The sequence below is a fragment of the Mirounga leonina genome, unplaced genomic scaffold (assembly GCF_011800145.1).
Source record: "Mirounga leonina isolate KUSES-001 unplaced genomic scaffold, KU_Mleo_1.0 Mir_114, whole genome shotgun sequence".
NCBI classification, from domain to species: domain Eukaryota; kingdom Metazoa; phylum Chordata; class Mammalia; order Carnivora; family Phocidae; genus Mirounga; species Mirounga leonina.
Window position 1 is genome coordinate 39104623 of NW_023270265.1, and position 19967 is coordinate 39124589.

General features: G+C 34.3%; 1 protein-coding gene across 1 annotated transcript in view; it reads left to right on the top strand.

The window, feature by feature from the left end:
• ATRNL1 (attractin like 1) overlaps positions 1 to 19967 on the top strand; it is a 796918-nt gene that overhangs the window by 425025 nt on the left and 351926 nt on the right. The window lies entirely within an intron of this gene.

Consider the following 19967-nt stretch of genomic DNA (forward strand, 5'->3'; position numbering starts at 1 on the left):
GAATTTAAGAAAAAACAGATGAACGAAGGAAAAGAAAGAGAGAGAGAGAAACCAAGAAACAGACTCTTAACTATAGAGAACAAACTGATGGTTAGCAGATGGGAGATGGGTGGGGGGATGGGTGAAAAAGGTGAAGGGGATTGAGTACAGTTACCGGGAGCACTGAATAATGTATAGCATTATTGAATCACTATATTATACACATGAAACTAATATAACACTATATGTTATCTATACTGGAATTAAAAAACTTAAAAAAAAAGTGGAAACTAGTCCTTCAGCACACCAGTAGGGTAGGTTATTACTCAAACATAGGAGCTGCACAAATGTCATTCTTATATCCTAATAGCAAAATTAAAGTCAAGGTTATACATCACTCTTGTCATTTAAGAACATAACTTGAATATCTTTGCATTGCAGGTCTTCTTTATTACCTTTTTTACAGGTACATAATATTTCATAGCATGATTGTAGCCTGGTTTTATTTAACTCCTATAAACGGACACTTGGTATGTTTTTCCTGTCTTTGAAACTTTGTGCATAGGTCATTTTTTATGCATTGCAGGTAAAACTACAATATAAATTCCAAATGAGATTGCTGGCTTAATGGTAATCACATTGGTAATTTTTATAGCTTTTACCAGAAAGTACAGTTTTAGCACTGTGTTTTCCAACCAACTGGATGAAGAGTATGTTGTCAGACTGGATTTTTGCCAATTGAGAATTGAAAAATGGTATTTCAGAATGGTTCTAATTTGTACTTCTTGAATAAGGTCAAGAATATTTTCTCATGTTTAAGGGCCATTTGTTTTTCTTTTTCTGCAAACTGTTCATGTTCTCTGCCCATGTTTCTATTAGATTATTCATTTTTTTATTATTTCTAGAAACTCTTTATACATAAGGAGATTAGCCTTTTTCTCTGGTATGAGTTCGAATTTTTTTCTCAGCTTGTTATTGGTTCTTTACCTACTTTTTTAAAATATGAAGATGGTATTCATATTTAATGTCAAATTTTTCAAACTTCTCTTTTTGGCTTCCAGAATTTGAGTCATAGATTATAAAGGAGTTTTCCCTGTTTTCTTCAAGAAATGTTATGGCTTTTTTTTTTTTTACATTTTGTTTAGACTTGTACTTTGGTAACACCCCAATGACCCATATATCCAGATATTCACACCCTTGTGTAAGCCCTTCGTATACTGACTCTAGACTGGGGCTCTGACTGCTTCAACTATTCAGTTATGTTTGGAGTGGTGCATTGTCAGTTTGACACCTAGTCCTTAATTCAGTGAGCATTTCTTTTATCTTGGAAGCTTACCAATTAAACATTCCTTGGTACCCAACCACCATGTAATAAGGCCGCCCCAGTTGAGAGGCCCATTTCAATGAGAATCAGCACCAGCAGACAGTAGCCTCAACTGAGGTCCCAGTCGGGTCTCCAGATGAGAAAGGGTATCCAGGTGCTGGACCTTTCATCCCACCTGGGTTCTCAGTTGAGCCTCCAGTTGACTGCAGTCATCCCAACACACCAACTGACCAAGCAGGGCAGAACTTTCTACTTAACATACAGAATTGTGAGAGATAATGCATTGTTGCTTTAGGCCAACAAACTGTTTCACCTCAAATCTTAGTGGCTTAACATAACAAAAATCATGTTTGCTTATAATCTGGGCAGGGCTCAGAAAAGAGAGAGAGAGATAGCAGGGAGTTAGCATATCTCTCCCCCAGGTGGCATCAAGGGAGGCAGCTACAAGGTGGGCTGGAGAATCCTCTTGAAAGAAGACTTAATGACAGAATGGCCATTGGCTAAGGACTCAGCGGGGGATATTGGCTAAGGGCTTCATGGCTGCTAGTTTTCCTGATATATGGTAGCTGAGTTTTGAGAGGGAGGAAGTGGCTGCTGCAGTTTCTCTTAAAGGCTAAGCCTATTATTTCCACAGCATCACCTCCACTGTATTATGTGGGCAGAAGCAGTCATAGGATCAGCTCAGATTCAAGGGTATTAAGAAATAGATTGTCCCATCTCTTTGTGGAAGAAGTCATAAAGAATTTTTGAATATCTTTAATCCATCACATATTTAAATATTTGATCCAACTTTATCTTTTCCCTGATGGCTATCAGGTTATCCCATCACCATTTCTTGGTAAATTCTTCTTTCTTTCAGTATTTTGAGATGTTCTCATTACCACATTCTAAATTCTTATAATTTCTGTGCTGTTTGCTTTCATAGGTCTGTCTGTCCATGTACCACTACCACTTGTTATAAATATTATATATTACAAATAATATATTTTCTCTCTGGTACACTGGCTACTTCTCATTTTTGTTTTCATAATTTTATTGTGTATTCTTACAAAATTATCTTTATAAATAAATTTTATAATCAGTTTGTCACATTCGGGAGAAAAAAAGACTATTGGTCTAAATACTGAGATTGAATTAAAATTATAAATTAATTTAGGTAGAACTGGTACCTTTATGATTTTCAGTCTTCCTAATCAAGAATATAGTATGTCTTACCATCTACTTTTGTGTCTTTAAGTAATGTTTTAAATCTTTTTTCAAATAGGTTTTGTATATTTTCCTTTAAGTTTATAAATAGACACATGTATACAGAGACATGCACATAAATAAAGATTTATTTATATTTACTAATTTAACATGCTGTATGCTGTACTGAATTCTCTTATTGTTTGTAATAGTATTTCAGTTCATATTTATGGGTTTTCCAGGAATACAGTCACATTAACTAAAAATAAATTTATTTCTTCTTTTTCTAATATTTATACTTCAGATTTATTTCTTTTGTCTAATTATGCTGGCTAATATCTACAATACAATGTTATTAGTGGTAGTGGTAATGGTGGACATCCTTGTCTTGTTTCTGACTTTGGTGGAAATGTCTTTAGTGATTTCCCATTAAGTAAAATGCTTTGGGGCTTACGGCTTGATTGATTATCTATCCATGAAATCATATTAACTTATATTTTCATTGTATTGAATGTTTTTCCTAAGAGTTTATGTTGAATTTGTATTAAAACCTTTTTATTATCTGTGGAAATACATCATTTTCTTCTTAAATCAAGCAATATATTATATAGTAATAACATATTTTCTAGTATTTAACCATCCCTATAATCTTGTAATAAATACCCATGATCATGATCAATTATTATTTTAATGTGTTGCTGGAATCTGTTTGCTTATTTAATTTAGAACATTGCATCAATATCTAGAGTGAAATTAATCTATAGTGTTCTTTTTGTGTGTGTAATCTTTCTCAGCCTTTAGTATTTATATGCTACTCACTTCACAAATAAGATTTGGAAGTATTCCTTCTAGTTCTCCCCCCTTAAACCATCTAAATATCATTGGAATTTCTGTTACTTAATGGTTTGGTAGGATTCTTTGTGAAAATGACTGGATTGTGCTTTTTGGGGAGCTAACTCTGACAATTTCTTAACTACTTCTGTGGAAATTGTCGGTATAGACTTTTATCTTTGAGAATTATCTAGATTATTAAAATTATTTGCATACTATGATAAATATATAGAAACTCATAAAGAATTTGTTCTTTTACCAAAGTGAAATTAAGCTAGAGCTAAATAGCAGGAATATAAATAGGAATTTCTATATATTTAGAAACTAAGGAATCCGTTCTAAGTAACCCAGGGTCCTAGATAACATTATAATAGAAATAAAGAGTATTTTGGATTGAATGATAAATAAAATGCAAATATTAAAATTTTGTGACATGCAGTAACACAATGCTTACCAAAAAAGTGGTAGTTTTGGGGCGCCTGGGTGGCTCAGTTGGTTAAGCGACTGCCTTCGGCTCAGGTCATGATCCTGGAGTCCCGGGATCGAGTCCCGCATCGGGCTCCCTGCTCGGCAGGGAGTCTGCTTCTCCCTCTGACCCTCCCGACCCTACCCCCTCTCATGCTCTCTCTCTCTCAGTCTCTCTCTCACAAATAAACAAATAAAAATCTAAAAAAAAAAAGTGGTAGTTTTAAATGCTTACATCAGAAAAGATAAAAGCCTGAAATCAGTGATATAACTATCCATATCAAAAGCTAGGAAAAGGACAAAATTAAATCCAAGTAAAGTGGATGGAATGAAATTAAAAAAATAATGGATGTAATGGAATAATAATAAAGAGAAAAGCAGGAATTAATGAAATAGAAAATAAAATATAATAAGGAGATCAATGAATCCCTAAGTAGATTCTTTGAAAAAATTAATCAAATTGATAAACTCCAAGGAAGACCAATCTATGAGTCCTCAGGGTCTTCATATATGTTGTTCTCTCCACCAGAAATGCTGACCTTACTCTGTTTTTTATTTTTTTCATCTGTCAATACTAACTCATTTCTCAGATCACGGTTCAAATGTCACTTTCTTAATGAAGATATACCTCACCCTCCCACATGAATTTAGTGTCCTGTTGAATTCATTCATTTAGTAAATTTGGGTTTCATTTTAAGTAAGCAAGGAAGTTATTAGATTTTATGCAGGAATTACGTTATATGATTTATACTTTTAAAAGATTGCTCTGTACTCCCCAACGTGATCTACAGATTCAATCTATAACAGAATCCCAGCTGACTTGTGGAAGAAATTGGAAAGCTGATCTTAAAATTCACATGAAAATGCAAAGGACCCAAAATAGCCAAAGTAGTCTTGAAAAGAACAAGTTTGAGGACACACACTGGCTGATTTCAAAATTTACTGGTAAGCTACGGTAATCAAAATCATGTGGTAATATCATAATGATATAGACCCAGATAGATCAGTGAAATAAAAGTGAGAGTTGAGAAATAAACTCTTACATATATGGTCAGTTGGTTTTTGACAAAGGTGCCTAGACAGTTGAGTTGTGGAAAATGTCTTTCAACAAGTTGTGCTGGGACAGCTGGATTTCTAGATGCAAGAGTGTAAATTTGGGTCCTCATAATACAAAAATCTAAAAATGCATCTTAGACATTAATGTAAGGGCTAAAACCATAAAACTCTTTGAAGAAAACATAGGAATGGATTTAATTACCTTGGGTTAGGCAATGATTTTTTAGGTATGTCACCAAAAGCTCAAGCAATAAAAGAAAAAAGTAATAAATTGGACTCCATCAGAATGAAAAATTTTTGTACTTCAAAGGACACTATCAAGAAAGTGAAAAGGCAACCCACAGAATGGAAGAAAATTTTGTAAATCACGTATTTCATCAGAATCTAGTGTCCAGAATATATAAAGAACCTTTACAACTTAATAATAAGACAAATAATTTAGAAATAGGCAAAGTATTTGACTACACATTTCTCCTAAGAATATATATGAATGACCACTGAGCACTTTAAAAGATGCTCACCATCTTTGTCATTAGGGAAATGCAAGTCAAAATCACAATGAGACTGGGAGCAGGGCATGGAATTTATTGCTAAATGGGTATCGGGCCTCTGTTGGGGTGGTGAGACATATTGGAAATAGATAGTGATAAATGTCACACAACATTGTGAATATAATTAATGCCATTAAATTGTATGCTTAAAATAGTTAAGATGGCAAGTTTTGGTGTGTATATATCTTTTCACAATGAAAAAATAGTAAACATACATACTATGAGATACCATTTCATATCCACTGGGATGGTACAATAAAAAAGACAGACAATAATAAGTATTGACAAGGATGTGGAAAAATTGGAGGTCTCATGCATTGTTGATGGGAGTTTAAAGTGGTGGAGCTATTTTGGAAAAAATTTTGTTACTTTCTCAAAATGTTAATCATAGAGTCACCACATGACCCTGCAATTCCATTTCTAGGTATCTGCCCAAGGGAAATGAGAAAAACTGTCCACACAAAGATGTGTGTGTAGTGTTTATAGCAGCATTATTCATAATAGCCAAAAAGATGGAAATGGTCCAATTATCCATCTACTGGTTAAGGAAAAAACAAAATGTAAATGAATGAAGGCAGACACAGAGTATCAATATTGTAAGATTATGTTTACATGAAATGTGCAGAAAAGGCAAATATATAGGACTACCTAGGGCTGGATGGGGGAATGAAGATTGACAGCAAGTAGGCAAAAGATTGCTTTTGGCATGATGGAAATATTCATTAGATGGTGTGATGATGGTTGCACACTTCAAATATACTAAAATTCACTGGACTCTATATTATGGTGAGTTTTATGGTATATATATTATATTGCAGTAAAATTGTTAAAATAAAAGAAAACTAGATAGCTCTGGCTACTGTGTGGATAGTAGAGGTAGGGAGACCAATTTAGAGGCTAGGGTGGTAGTCCCCGAAGAGATGGCAGTGATTTGAACAGTAGATGGTATTGAAGATGGAGAGACAGAGGTAAATTTAGGGTTTGTTTTAGAGGTAGAGTATATAGTACTTGAAGATTGCATATGATGTGTGAAGAAAAGAGAAAGACTGGGTCTCGCTATATGACTCCTGGTTTTGTCTTCAATAACTGGGTATATGGTGGTAGCACAACCTGAGACGATAAGAACAAGGACAAAAAAAAATGCTGGGAGGGGAGTTAGGCAGCAATCCAAAACACTAATTGGTCTTAAGTTTGAGATGTCTATTAGCTGGACATAAAGTCAGTTGGATATACAAGTCTGGATTTCCAGAGAGGTCTAGACTGAATATATAAGTTTGCAAACTCTTGCCATAAAAACCATACTTAAGACCTAAGTCTTAAGTATGAATGTTAAATGTTTGCCAGGAATTGTTTTAAGGGTAGAGGTCACAATGTCTTTGGGGACCTCACAATTCAGTGAGAAAGTATACTCAAAGAAGTGGTTATATGCAAACTGCTAAATTTCACCACTAGGTGGAGGGTAGGTGGTTAGAAATAGGCCTAACCACGTGTGATGATGGGCACTTGGGTGTTATACGCAACTGATGAATTGTTGAACACTACATCAAAAACTAATCATGTATTATATGTTGGCTAAATGAACATAAAAAAAAACCCCAAAGAATAAATCCAAAAAATAAAAAATAATAAAATACATGCTATTTAGGCATTGGAAAAAAAAAAAAGAAAGAGAAAAAACTAGGCCTGATCAAATAGGAACCATTTGACCCAGTAGCCCTAGAAACTCCCTGGCCAATGTGCACATCAAAGCCAGTTGAAGTTTCTCAACCCTGTTCTTGACATAATTTTTCTACTCATAGCAGGATGCTAAAACAAAAATTTCTTTCTCTTTCTTCTTTGCTTATGCATTTTAGACATAGCCTGTTTTCTTTGTAAATACTTAGAAGTATCTCTTAAATAAAATTACTAAGTAAGCAGATATAAATCATTTTGAAATGCTATAACTTGTGGACTTAAGGTAATATTTCAAAACAATATACAGCACTGTAGGTCTGATGCTTAATTTTAAAGACAAAAATTTAGTGTAACTCATAGATACCATTTAAAAATAGAATTTTAGTAAATATTGATACTTTTTTCCTTGAACCTACTAAACTCATTGTTTAAAAGGAAAAATTTTAAATACTCTATCTCAAGAATTTATAAATCATACTATTTTAAAACATCATATTTTGGAGATTTAGGTAGAGTATATAACATATATTCATCTTTTTCCACTTAATGTTGAGTTTTAGAAAATGTATATTGTTAATGGGCCATGCACTTTCAAGTCATTTTGTTTACTAAGCTAGAACTGAGATCTGAGCAATTATGTGTGTAGTAGAACCTTTAAAACCAGAATGCATTGCATTAGAGAATGCTCATGTTCATTTGCAGTGAAGTAGAGAATAGTGTAAGTAAGAATTTTGTCCTAACTAGGATTAAGTTGAGAAGCAAACTCTGTGTACATTGTTGCATTTATTATTATAAATAATAATCTGAAGGTTTAACGTTTACATCTGGAGCGTTTTCCAACATGCTTCATAATGTGTTTTACTCTCTTCATTGTTAACCACAGAACCATTTTCAGTTCCTCTTAGTGTTTTTTCAAGTGTTAGAACCTTTTCACTTTTTGCATGTTAATGAAATCTCATTGCCACAACTATATTTTTGCAAACATCCTAGATTTAGAATTCAGGTAGACTTAAAACAATTATAAGTGATTTCCTTACATTTCTAGTACTTTCCATGTAGGGGATTTTTGCAGATGATTAGACCATTAATATTGAGTGCTAAGGAGTTATGACTCTATCATTTCAGCTGATAGTAAAGTGAACAGTAGTAGTCATGGGAAATGACGAACAAAATAATAAAAAAGTGCATATCTCTATGGGTTGTGATGATGGATACTGGGAAAAATGAATAATTTAAGATAAAATTAGTCCATGACTATAACATAAAAGTAAAATATACTTAAAAATTATCAACACATTTATTATCTATAAAGCATAAGCTAAAATCTAATGATGTCAAGGAATTATGTGCAATGATTATTAGTTGTATAAAGCTGGAGGAATATTTAAATGATCTATTTTAAATCAATTACTCTTTTAGCAATAATCTTGGACAAACAGTCCTCACCATCTTTCAAAAGGGCTACCTAGATCATTATGGGGATTATCATATTTATTCACAGTCTTTCATCATTATACCCTTGCTTTGTCATTGGATTCTCATTTGCTTAATGAAGAAAACACTTTGAATTGTCATAGGGACTATATTTCAATATTTGGCCCTTTGAAAGTAATTGTGTAAAAGCTCCAGACCTCACACAGCTGTTCTTAAATTCTTATTTTATAAAGACCACTTTCAAATGCTTTCAGAAAGACAAATGAAGTTTCCTTTTCCCCTTTATTATTTGAGTGTTTAGGATAAGAGATTTCCTGGACCCAGTTAATCTATACACACTTGTGACTATCTTTTTGGCAATATTTTTTGACAAAGATTTAACAGCTCTCATTAATTTTGATTTTAACTTTGAGTGACATTGTTTTGAATTAAATTTGCTTATGTAACACATAATTCCCCTCCCCAAAGTCTTTTGAATCAAAAGTGTCAGAGTGGGTATTGATGAGGGATGAGCCTGTTAACCTTCCAGTAGGAAGGTCAGGAGTCCACGGTCAGTAATAGTCAGCCAACACCCATTTGGCAACAGGCCATCTTCTTTGCTGCTTTTATCATTTTCTTTGTGAAGCTAAATTATAGCTGACACAGCTCAGCTTACTCTAGGGCTGTGAAATTCCCAGTATAGAATATACTGTAGCAAAATAAATGAATTCATTGTTGTGCTAGGTAAATTGAAAGTATTGACTCTAGCAGCCTGAAGAATAAATTTGAATTGTAAAGAGTCTGATTGTTAAATGAATACAATCATTTACTGCCATAGGCCACAAAAATTAAAAAGGTCTAAGTGCTTCTTTTAGAGATGCAGAGACTAATTTTACATGAATGCGTATCCTAACAAGATTGGGAGGCTTATTCTGGCACATGAATTGTACTTTTGTTCATTGCGTGCGACACGCTTGCATCTTCAGTTTCACCCTGTTTTTATCATGATCTTAAGTTCTTTGCTTTAGCACTTTGCTTTCTTTGTGTGCTTTAACCTTGTCTTATTATTGTTTCCTTTGGTAGATATTTAGTATTTTGTTTTTGCTTTCCATTATTGTGTTCTAAATTCATTGCTTATCTAGTCAGTAAGCAAATATAAAAAGAGAAAGGGGGAGTGGAGTGGGAGAAGAAGAATATTTGTGAACAATAATAAAAATCTACTGCAGTACATTTCCCACACGTACAAACTTCCCTTCTTTTTATTTATGAAATTCACTCACTGCCTAACTACCTCCTCCAGGAAGAAACTCAGAAGTCCCCTCTAATTGTTTAATAACCTTGAAGTAAAAATGCAAGTTATCTAGCTCTCTCTCCTTCCACATTCAATATTCAGTGGTGAGATGGGACAGGATAACCGGAATAAACCCTTTCACTGGAAAGGACAGAAAGCATACGGCAGTCCCTGAACACAGCATTTCTAAACTGTTATTGGTCAAGTGTGTACCATCCCACTTCCTATGACTAGGATATCTGTGCCTAGGTTTTCTGGGAGCAGTTCCCCAGCTTGTTGTGCACATCTCTTGGCTCTGTGCTCTGGGAAATCCTTGTTTTCATTATTTTGCTTGGTCATATCTAAAGAGAGTATGCAGAATCTACTTTCTTGAGAGTCTGAGTGTTGAATCTGAAACTATGAAGGATTTGAAGTCGCTATACTTGCACAAACATACATATATGTGTGTGTGTATGTCTATGTATATCCCTCCCCACACACGCACACACACACTGATTCAGAGACAGACTGTCACACAGCAGCTATATCATGTCCCTATGCATCATTTTTTCCACAGGGTGACACAGTGAAAACGAGGTATATTCTGCATATGCAGTGGGGTTTGTACCACAAGAGAAATTATGAATCTTGGAGCTTCCACAGAGCAGCTCGCACATGTGACCTTGCCCTCCAGATATGGAGAGAGGGCCCTTTGCTCTGGATTGTAAATGAAGATCTCTGAGGGAGATAATCCTAAATCTTCTTGGAGGTCTCTGTCTTGAACGGATAAGATTCGTTTAGTGTTCAGTCACCCTTTAATCAAGGTTGCCAGTAATACTTTTTTTTTTTCCCAAAAGCCTTGACTGTGCAGAAACATGAAAATATTCAAGGAGCACTATCTCCTGACACTGAAAAGTTTTCTCAACTTGTCTCCCTCCTGGAAGGTTGGGATTCCAAAGATAGTCCTCTTTTTCTAACTACTTTCTTTAAATGTAATTCATAAACTATACATTTCACCCATTTAAAGTGTGCAGTTCAGTGGTGTTTATATACTCACAAAATTGTGCAACCATCATTATAATTCTAGCACATTTTTATCACCCCCCAAGACCCCATATTCATTAGCAGTCACTCCCCATTTTTCTCACTCCTTTCTCACACCATGCTCTAGGCAATCACCCGTACCATCTGTCTCTATGGGTTTACCCATTCTGGACATTTCATGTAAATGAAATCATACCTTATGTGGTCCTTGTGATGGGTGTCTTTCACTTGGTGTAGTGTTTTCAGCATTCATCTATCTTGTGGCATGTATCAGTACTTCATTCCTATTTATTGTTGAGTCTTTTGGTCTTTTCATTTCTCCAGCAGTCATAGTCACTTTTTTTTTTTAAAGATTTTATTTATTTATTTGAGAGAGAGAATGAGATAGAGAGAGCATGAGAAGGGGGAGGGTCAGAGGGAGAAGCAGACTCCCCGCCGAGCAGGGAGCCCAATGCAGGACTCGATCCCGGGACTCCAGGATCACGACCTGAGCCGAAGGCAGTGGCTTAACCAACTGAGCCACCCAGGCGCCCCCATAGTCACTTTTCATCCAGAATGGTGGTACTTGTGATAGCACAAAGTCCTCAAAAACATTTGTTTTCATTGTTACTACAGTCTGTGTATTTGATTACAGTATGGGCCTACTCACAATTCTATACAGGAAATACCAGTGTCTGTCAGTCTTTTTTTTTTTTTTTTAAGTTATTTATAAGAGAGAGAGAGAAAAACGAGCACAGAGGGAGAGGGAGAAGCAGACACCCACTGAGCAAGGAGCCCGATGCAGGACTTGATTCAGGGACCCTGCGATCATGACTTGAGCCGAAGGCAATACTTAACTGACTGAGCCACCCAGGCGCCCCTCTCTCTATCTTTCTATCTATCTAATTACATGTATTTCTTTGAGGTTATCAGTCTCCTTTGGTATGTTTTTGATCTGTCTTACCTTAGGCATTTTGTCCAAGTGAATGGATTTACTAAGGACTAACTTATCCAACCAGAGACTGTAATAAAGGCATGCCATGTCACTGAATTTCTGACATTTCTATTCTTTCTTTCATCTCTTCCTGAAAACAAGACAGTTTTTTCCCGAGCTCAATTTTATATTATATTAACTTCTTATTTTTAGCAGTAATAACGAATTCACATTAGTAATATTGTCCTTTGAAAATAGGTTGTCCATGACCACACATTGATTTTACACGAAACAGTTTGTTATCATTAAAAGGTTACAGATTTACCAATTGTTTTCATACTGCATGACAAGGGTTCCTTGTGTCTAGCCTCCAGTAATAAACTCTTACCTACCTCCTACCCTTTAAGTTAGCGCCACATATTTTAGTTTGATGTAACAGTACCCACTTCTATGTACCACTTTTTTTTATTATCTTTTTTTTTTAATAGTAACAACTCTCAAATCATAGTAGCTAACAAAAGCCACTCAATGTTATATGATGACATGGCGGTTAGCTGTGGTCCTACTTCACGCAGCAGATTGAGTGTGAGTCTATCCCACATTCTTCTCATCCTGAGTCTCTGATGGCAGGAGTACCCGCATACGTGAGAGGACATGCTTCCTTGGGCAGATGGTGGTAGTACCAGAGATGTCAAGCCAAACCATGCAAGTGCATTTAAAGCTCTGTCAGGACACTGAATATATCATGGCACCACACATTTCACTGGCCAAAGCAAGCAACATGATCAAGGCCCAAATTAACAGAAGAGGAAGATTACTTCCAGGGCACACGAGGGGAGGAGTGGGTGATGAGTATTTATGATCAAAAATTCTAAGTTCTATAGAAAGAAATAATGATCCTTTTTCCTTTGTGTCAATTAGCAACTCTCAGTTTTTAAGAAAACGAATTAAATGATTAGTGTCCATCAACTGATGAATGGTTAAAGGAGATGTGGTATGTATACACAATGGGATATTACTCAGCCATAAAAAAGAATGGAATCTTTTCCATTTGCAATGACATGGATGGAGCTAAAGAGTATTATACTAGGTGAAATAAGTCAGAGAAAGACAAATACCATATGATTTCACTCATATGTGGAATTTAAGAAACAAAACAAACAAGCAAAGGTTGAGGAGGGGGAAGAGAGAGGCAAACCGAGAAACAGACAAAACAGACTCTTTTAACTATAGAGAACAAACTGATGGTTACCAGAGGGGAGGTGGCTGGGGCAATGAGTTAAATAGGTAATGGGGTTAAGGAGTACACTTAGTGTGATGAGCACTGGGTGATGTATCTAAATAGCTTTTTCATGGTTTCAGAATATTCTATGTGGTTTATTAATACATTTGATAGTCTTATAAGAAAAATAATTCCTTTTCTATCATGGAATTAAAGGCTTATTTCAAATATGGGCTGATACATTGATGATTAAACACTGAAAATGACTAGATTATTGGGAATCTGAAAACTCAGTATTGAAATTTTGGCTTCTAAACACAAAATGATTTTATTTTATAAATAGTTTATCCGAATCCCGTAGAAACATTAGCTCAAAATGCCATTTTTAATTAATTAATTAATTAATTTTTTTTTTTAAGATTTATTTACTTATTTGAGAGAGCGAGAATGAGAGAGAGCATGAGAGGGGTTAGGGTCAGAGGGAGAAGCAGACCCCCCGCTGAGCAGGGAGCCCGACGTGGGACTCGATCCCGGGACTCCAGGATCATGACCTGAGCCGAAGGCAGTTGCTCAACCAACTGAGCCACCCAGGCGCCCTAATTAATTAATTTTTTAAAAAGATTTTATTTATTTATTTGACAGAGAAAGACACAGTGAGAGAGGGAACACAGGCAGGGGGAGTGAGAGAGGGAGAAGCAGGCTTCGCGCAGAGCAAGGAGTCCGATGCGGGGCTCAATCCCAGGACCCTGGGATCATGACCTGAGCCGAAGGCAGACGCTTAACGACTGAGCCACCCAGGCACCCCATTAATTTGTTTATTTAGTAAGATTTTATTTTTTTAACTAATCTCTACACCCAGTGTGGCACTTGAACTCACAACCCTGAGATCGAGAGTTGCATGCTCTACTGACTGAGCCAGCCAGGCAACCAGGTGCCTTTATTTATTTATTTAATTTTATTCATTCATTTATTTCAGTTAGTTAACATACAGTGTAACAGTTCCGGATGTACAATATAGTGATTCAACACTTCCATATAACACCTGGTGCTCATCACTACAAGTGTACTCCTTAATCCCCATCACCTATTTCAGCCATCCATATGCCATTTTAAAATATTACAAATATTTGGATGTGTGCTAGCCCATATATTTCTTTGAGCAAAGAGTTTGATTTGGGGACACAAAATTAATCTGAATTTTATTTTTATTCTAGAAGGCTTCTCATAAAATCAAGTGATTCTAAACTTGATTTCAACAGATTTCTAACATTTATTTTAGTCTCCTATCTGTATGCACTAAGATACTAAACCATGTATCAATTTTCTAATTTTAAAAGTTTTTCCTTTTTATTAAAAAGTGACATATCATTCAAGTAAAATTTGAAAGTAACACAAAACAAATCATCATAATCACATCATCTTATCACAAATGTCCACTTACATACACATCTAATATGTTGTTAGGATCATTGTATATGTGGAAATTTATATTATTTTTTAAATCAACATCATATAATAAACATTTCCAACACATCTGTATTTTAATGATAGAGTTTTCACAATCATATCTAAGATTTACATGGAAACAAAATTAGTGTTGGCACTTTTTAAAATCATTCTGATATTATTGTTAAATGGGTAATTTTGTCCTACAAAAGAAATATTTTGGGGGCGCCTGTGTGGCACATTGGTTAAATATCTGACTCTTGGTTTTGCCTCAGGTCATGATCTCAGGGTTGTGAGACCCCACATTGGGCTCCATGCTCAATGTGGAGTCTGCTTGAGATTATCTCTCCCTCTCCCTCTTCCTCTCCCACTCATGCTCTCTCTCTCTCTCAAATAAATAAATGAATCTTTAAAAAAATTTTTGCTTATACTTATTATTGTTATCTTGTTTTATAGTGAAGATTTAATTGATTGTCTTACCTCTTCTCCATGTATTATGTGATTATTTTGTTTAAAAAATATATATACTTGGGGCGCCTGGGTGGCTCAGTCATTAAGCGTCTGCCTTCAGCTCAGGTCATGATCCCACGGTCCTAGGATCGAGCCCCGCATTGGGCTCCCTGCTCAGCGGGAAGCCTGCTTCTCCCTCTCCCACTCCCCCTGCTTGTGTTCCCTCTCTCACTGTCTCTCTCTGTCAAATAAATAAATGAAATCTTTAAAAAATAAAAAAATATATATATATACTTTCCATGCTGCTACAAATGGCAAGATTCATTCTTCTTTAGGGCTGAATAATATCCCATAGTATAAATATAACATATCTTCTTTATCCATTTATCTATTGATGGATCCTTAGGTTACTTCCTTATCTTAGCTACTATAAATAATGCTGTAGTAAACATAGAGGTGCATAGATCTTTTTGAGATAGTGTTTTTTTTCCCCTTTGGAAAAATGTCTATTCAGGTTCTCTGCCCATTTTTTAATTGGATTGTTTGGTTTTTTGGTGTTAAGTTGGTTCTTTATATAATTTGAATATTAACCCCTTATCAGATATATCATTTGCATATATCTTCTCCCATTCACTCTCCTGTGTCTTACATGGATGAACCTGGAGGGTATTATGCTAAGTGAAATAAGTCAGAGAGAAAAAGACAAGTACTATGTGATTTCACTTATACATGGAATCTAAAACAAAAGAAAATAAACAAACCAAAAACCCAGACTCTTAAATACAGTGAACAGACTGGTGGTTGCTGGAGGGGAAGTGAGTGGGGGAGGGAACAGGCAAAGTACATGAAGAAGATTAAGAGGTACAAATTTCCAGTTATAAATAAGTCATGGAGATGAAAGGTATAGCATAAGGAATATAGTCAATAATATTGTAATAACATTGTATGGTGACAGATGGTAACTACACTTACTGTGGTTAACACTGAGTAATGTATAGAATTGTTGAATCAATATGTTGTACACCTGAAACCAATATAACATTGTATGTCAATTATATTTCAATAATGAATTAAAAAAACTGTTAGCAGCCAAATATCACACATAAAATATGGAGTTCTTATAGAGTATTTATAAATAGTTCAAATCAAGGGAATTAATTGCCCTTTATTTGCATAAAATAAAGTACATTTGACTGCTAAAATTTATATATATATATATAAAATTTAATCTATTTAAATGACCCAGGAGAGATGGGGTTTCATACCTTGCTATGAAATAAACTCTAAAAAGTATAATTTAGTCAATAAGATTCCAGATATCTTTGTTTTTAATCTATTTATATCAGCTGTAACATCATTCGTATTTACTTTTACTGGTTCTAAAGGAATAAAACTATACTTTTATATAACTATGAATGATTTATAATTATTTCTGGAAGAGGAAGAATCACTTAACCCATCCTTGATATCTGAAAGCAATAAATGCTTCAAGATTCTAAATACTATTATATATATATCATATATGAATTATATATTATAAATAAGATATTACCTAATATTTCTTATCCCCCTTAAATGTTACATATTATATAATTGATATATTTTTGTTATATACATTTTAAACTGAATTTTACCAGATTTTAGGGTCTTTTTTCCCCCTCTGGAGAAATTTCACCTTTACTTCAATAAACTTGCTTAAGGACTCTGAAGTTTTGAATTAGATGAAGAGGCTTGTGTAATGTGAATCCGTATGGCCTTAATTTACATTTCCTCACCAGGGACTCTAGAATAAGAAAGTAATTCTTCAATAACCCTATTTCCCTGAAATCCTCCAGATCTTAGAAATTACATGTTATCCTTCTTGGGTCGTCTCCCCTTTTCAAGTCTCCAGTCTTGGGTGCTCAGTAATTCTTTCTTTGATTTTTCTTTTTAACTCTTTTCTTTATTAGTTCTTTATTGGGTCGGCTTTCTGTTTAGGTATAATCTGTATATAAAACAGGAAACAAATTGGAAGCTTATAGCTTGTTCACAGAATGAACACTCCTGTGTAACCACATTCCATCTACAACCATGGAAGGAAATGAAGTGCCACAGAAGGTCCACTCAGCTCCCTCCCAGTCACAGTCTTTTGCAAAACAACTATTCTGATTTTTAAACTAAAACCATCTATGGTTATTCTGGGTGTTTGAAATTTTTTTCCCTTTCTTTCTTTATTCCTTCCATCTTTTTTTTCTTTTTTAACTTTAAAAGGAGTCAAATATGAGATGCTGATAATATAATCTATATAATACTCATTTTTAAGTGGAAAACATCAAGTATAAATGAAATATGTAGTGTTCCATGGTTCATTGTTTGCGTATAACACCCAGTGCTCCATGCAATACGTGCCCTCTTTAATACCCATCACCAGGCTAACCCATCCCCCCACCCCCCTCCCCTCTAGAACCCTCAGTTTGTTTCTCAGAGTCCATAGTCTCTCATGGTTCATCTCCCCCACCGATTCCCCCCCTTCATTTCTCCCTTCCTACTATCTTCTTTTTATGGTGATTAACATAACATAATGAAATAAAATTTTAAAAAAAGAAAAAAATTAAAAAAAAAATCAAGGCCATGAAAGACAAAGGAAAACTGACAAGTAATTCCAGATTAAAAGAAAAAAAAACAACGGCTAAATGCAACATGTCATTCTGAATTGGATCCTAGAGCAGAAAATAACATTCTTTTCTTCTTCTACTGTAAATGACAATAACTAGTAAGACAATTTGAGAAATTTGAGTAAGATATATTACTTTTATACTGTATTGATGATCATATAAATGATTATATATAAAATCCATTGATTTTAATAATTTTACAGGGCTTATATGAGATAACGTCCTTGTTTTAGGAAATAAATACTGAAGCATTTAGTGGTGAAGAGACATTATGTCTGCAACTAATTCTCAATTGGTTCATAAAAAGAATAACAAGCATGTGTACAGGTAGAAAAAAAAGTATAAATGAAATATGTTTTTACTTTGTCTGAATATAGACCTCCATGAGATATGTAATATTACATTTTATTTAGTCGAAATAGCTATTAAAAGCTGCTGTACTTTCATTTCGTATTTCATTCATTTTTTAATTTAAATTGTTATTTGGCTAATATGTTAAGAAAATTGTTAAGGCAATAGTTAAGAACTCAATTTTTATGCAAAAAGAAATAAACAGTTTTTTTTCCTTGAGTATTTATATATTACACTCCCACTTATTTTATTACGTAGGTAGAGCTATTTTTTCTTTAAGACTCAAATGATAACATTTGATTCATTTCAATCTTTTTAGACATGAAAATAGCAAATGTTACAATTTGCTCTCATTTTGAAAGGTTATAATTAATTATGATAAAGTACTAAAGATTGATAATTAGAATTTGAAGTCAAAATGTCAGTATATTTATTATAAACCTACTTGAATGGGCTGAGAATTTTACTAATATATGACAATCACCAATCATAAATACCCCAACACAATTCTAAAGATAACACTGTCTTTAAGTTATCTTTCAGTTTTTTCTCTCTGTGATCTTGTAAGTAGAAAACAGGTATGAGTTGTAATAAGTGCAATTAGTAACACTGGAAATATTTTATATGTCTGTTGTGTTTGTATTTGGAAATGAGTCACACCTGAATTGCCTCGTTATTCTTATTTGAGTCAATAGGCATAGATTACCATTTAAATATATGTCCACATACTCTTTTCAACTCATGCTAAATACAATGACATTCATAGATAAACAAAGTTAGTAACGAGTGGAAAGGAAGATCTTTATGCTTTCTTCTGTCTTAGTAATTTTATAGAACATTTTATAGGAGAGAAAATGGGGTAATATAAAGGAGTAGAAGCAGTAGTCATGTTCAGTGAGTGGGCAGATTTACCTGACTTAAATTGAAGATGTTTTTGCAAGCTGGTTTGGTTGGAATTGGGTAAAAGAGCTAGGACAGTACTGGAGACCTGTGAATGTCAGATGAATTGAGAAACAAAATCGTATGTGAAAAGTTACTTTGTCAAGCTTTAAGGTAATATGAAATTATTAGTTATTAATAACCCATTTTTTTAATAATATCAGTTTAAAATATTATTTCTAATATTTAACATTTGAAATAAAGCTCAGAGATCAATCATTCTTTGTTTATAGGATCACACTATTGGTATCTTAAATTCAAGTTAAATATGTTACACATCATAGCTGATATATAATGTTACATTTATTTTTTATTTATCTATTTAGTTGACAACAAATATGAACCAACAACAGCAAAAATTTTTTAAAAAAGAACCAGTGAGCCACCTGGGTGGCTCAGTCGTTAAGCGTCTGCCTTCGGCTCAGGTCATGATCCCAGGGTCCTGGGATCGAGCCCCGCATCGGGCTCCCTGCTCAGCGGGAAGCTTGCTTCTCCTTCTCCAACTCCCCCTGCTTGTGTTCCCTCTCTCACTGTGTCTCTCTCTGTCAAATAAATAAAAAATCTTAAAAAAATAAAAAAATAAAAAAATAAAGAGCCAGTATCCTTTTCAACCCTAAATCAGTTTAATTTAGCTTACATGATCTATTTAAATTATTTATTTAAGCTAAATTAAATTGTATAATTAAATTGATTTAAGATTGAAATATTGGGTTAATATGTTAATATATTTATATGATGTGTCTTAGAACTTATGCAATTCACTAGCTTTATTGAGAGCCTTAAGTAATTTTGGTAAAACAAGAAAAATAAGAATTCCATCTTTTCTAAATTGAGGAAAAATTTTCCAGCAAACACGGAGGAAAAATATGGTCTTTTAAAATAATTTAATAATCTGTCCTTTGGGGTAAATGTACTCAAAATGTTTTATTAAAGGATAGATCATTAAATTATTTTAAAAGTAAGATCAGGGACGCTAGGTGGCTCAGTCAGTTAAGTGTCTGACTCTTGATTTCAGCTCGGGTCACGATCTCAGGGTCATGGGATCGAGTCTTGCATTTGGTTCCATGTTGTGTGCAGAGTCTGCTTGAGATTCTCTCCCTCTGCCCCTCCCTTTCCCACTGCATGTGTGCTCCATCCCTCTCTCTTCCTCAAAGAAGGAAGGAAGGAAGGAAGGAAGGAAGGAAGGAAGGAAGGAAGGAA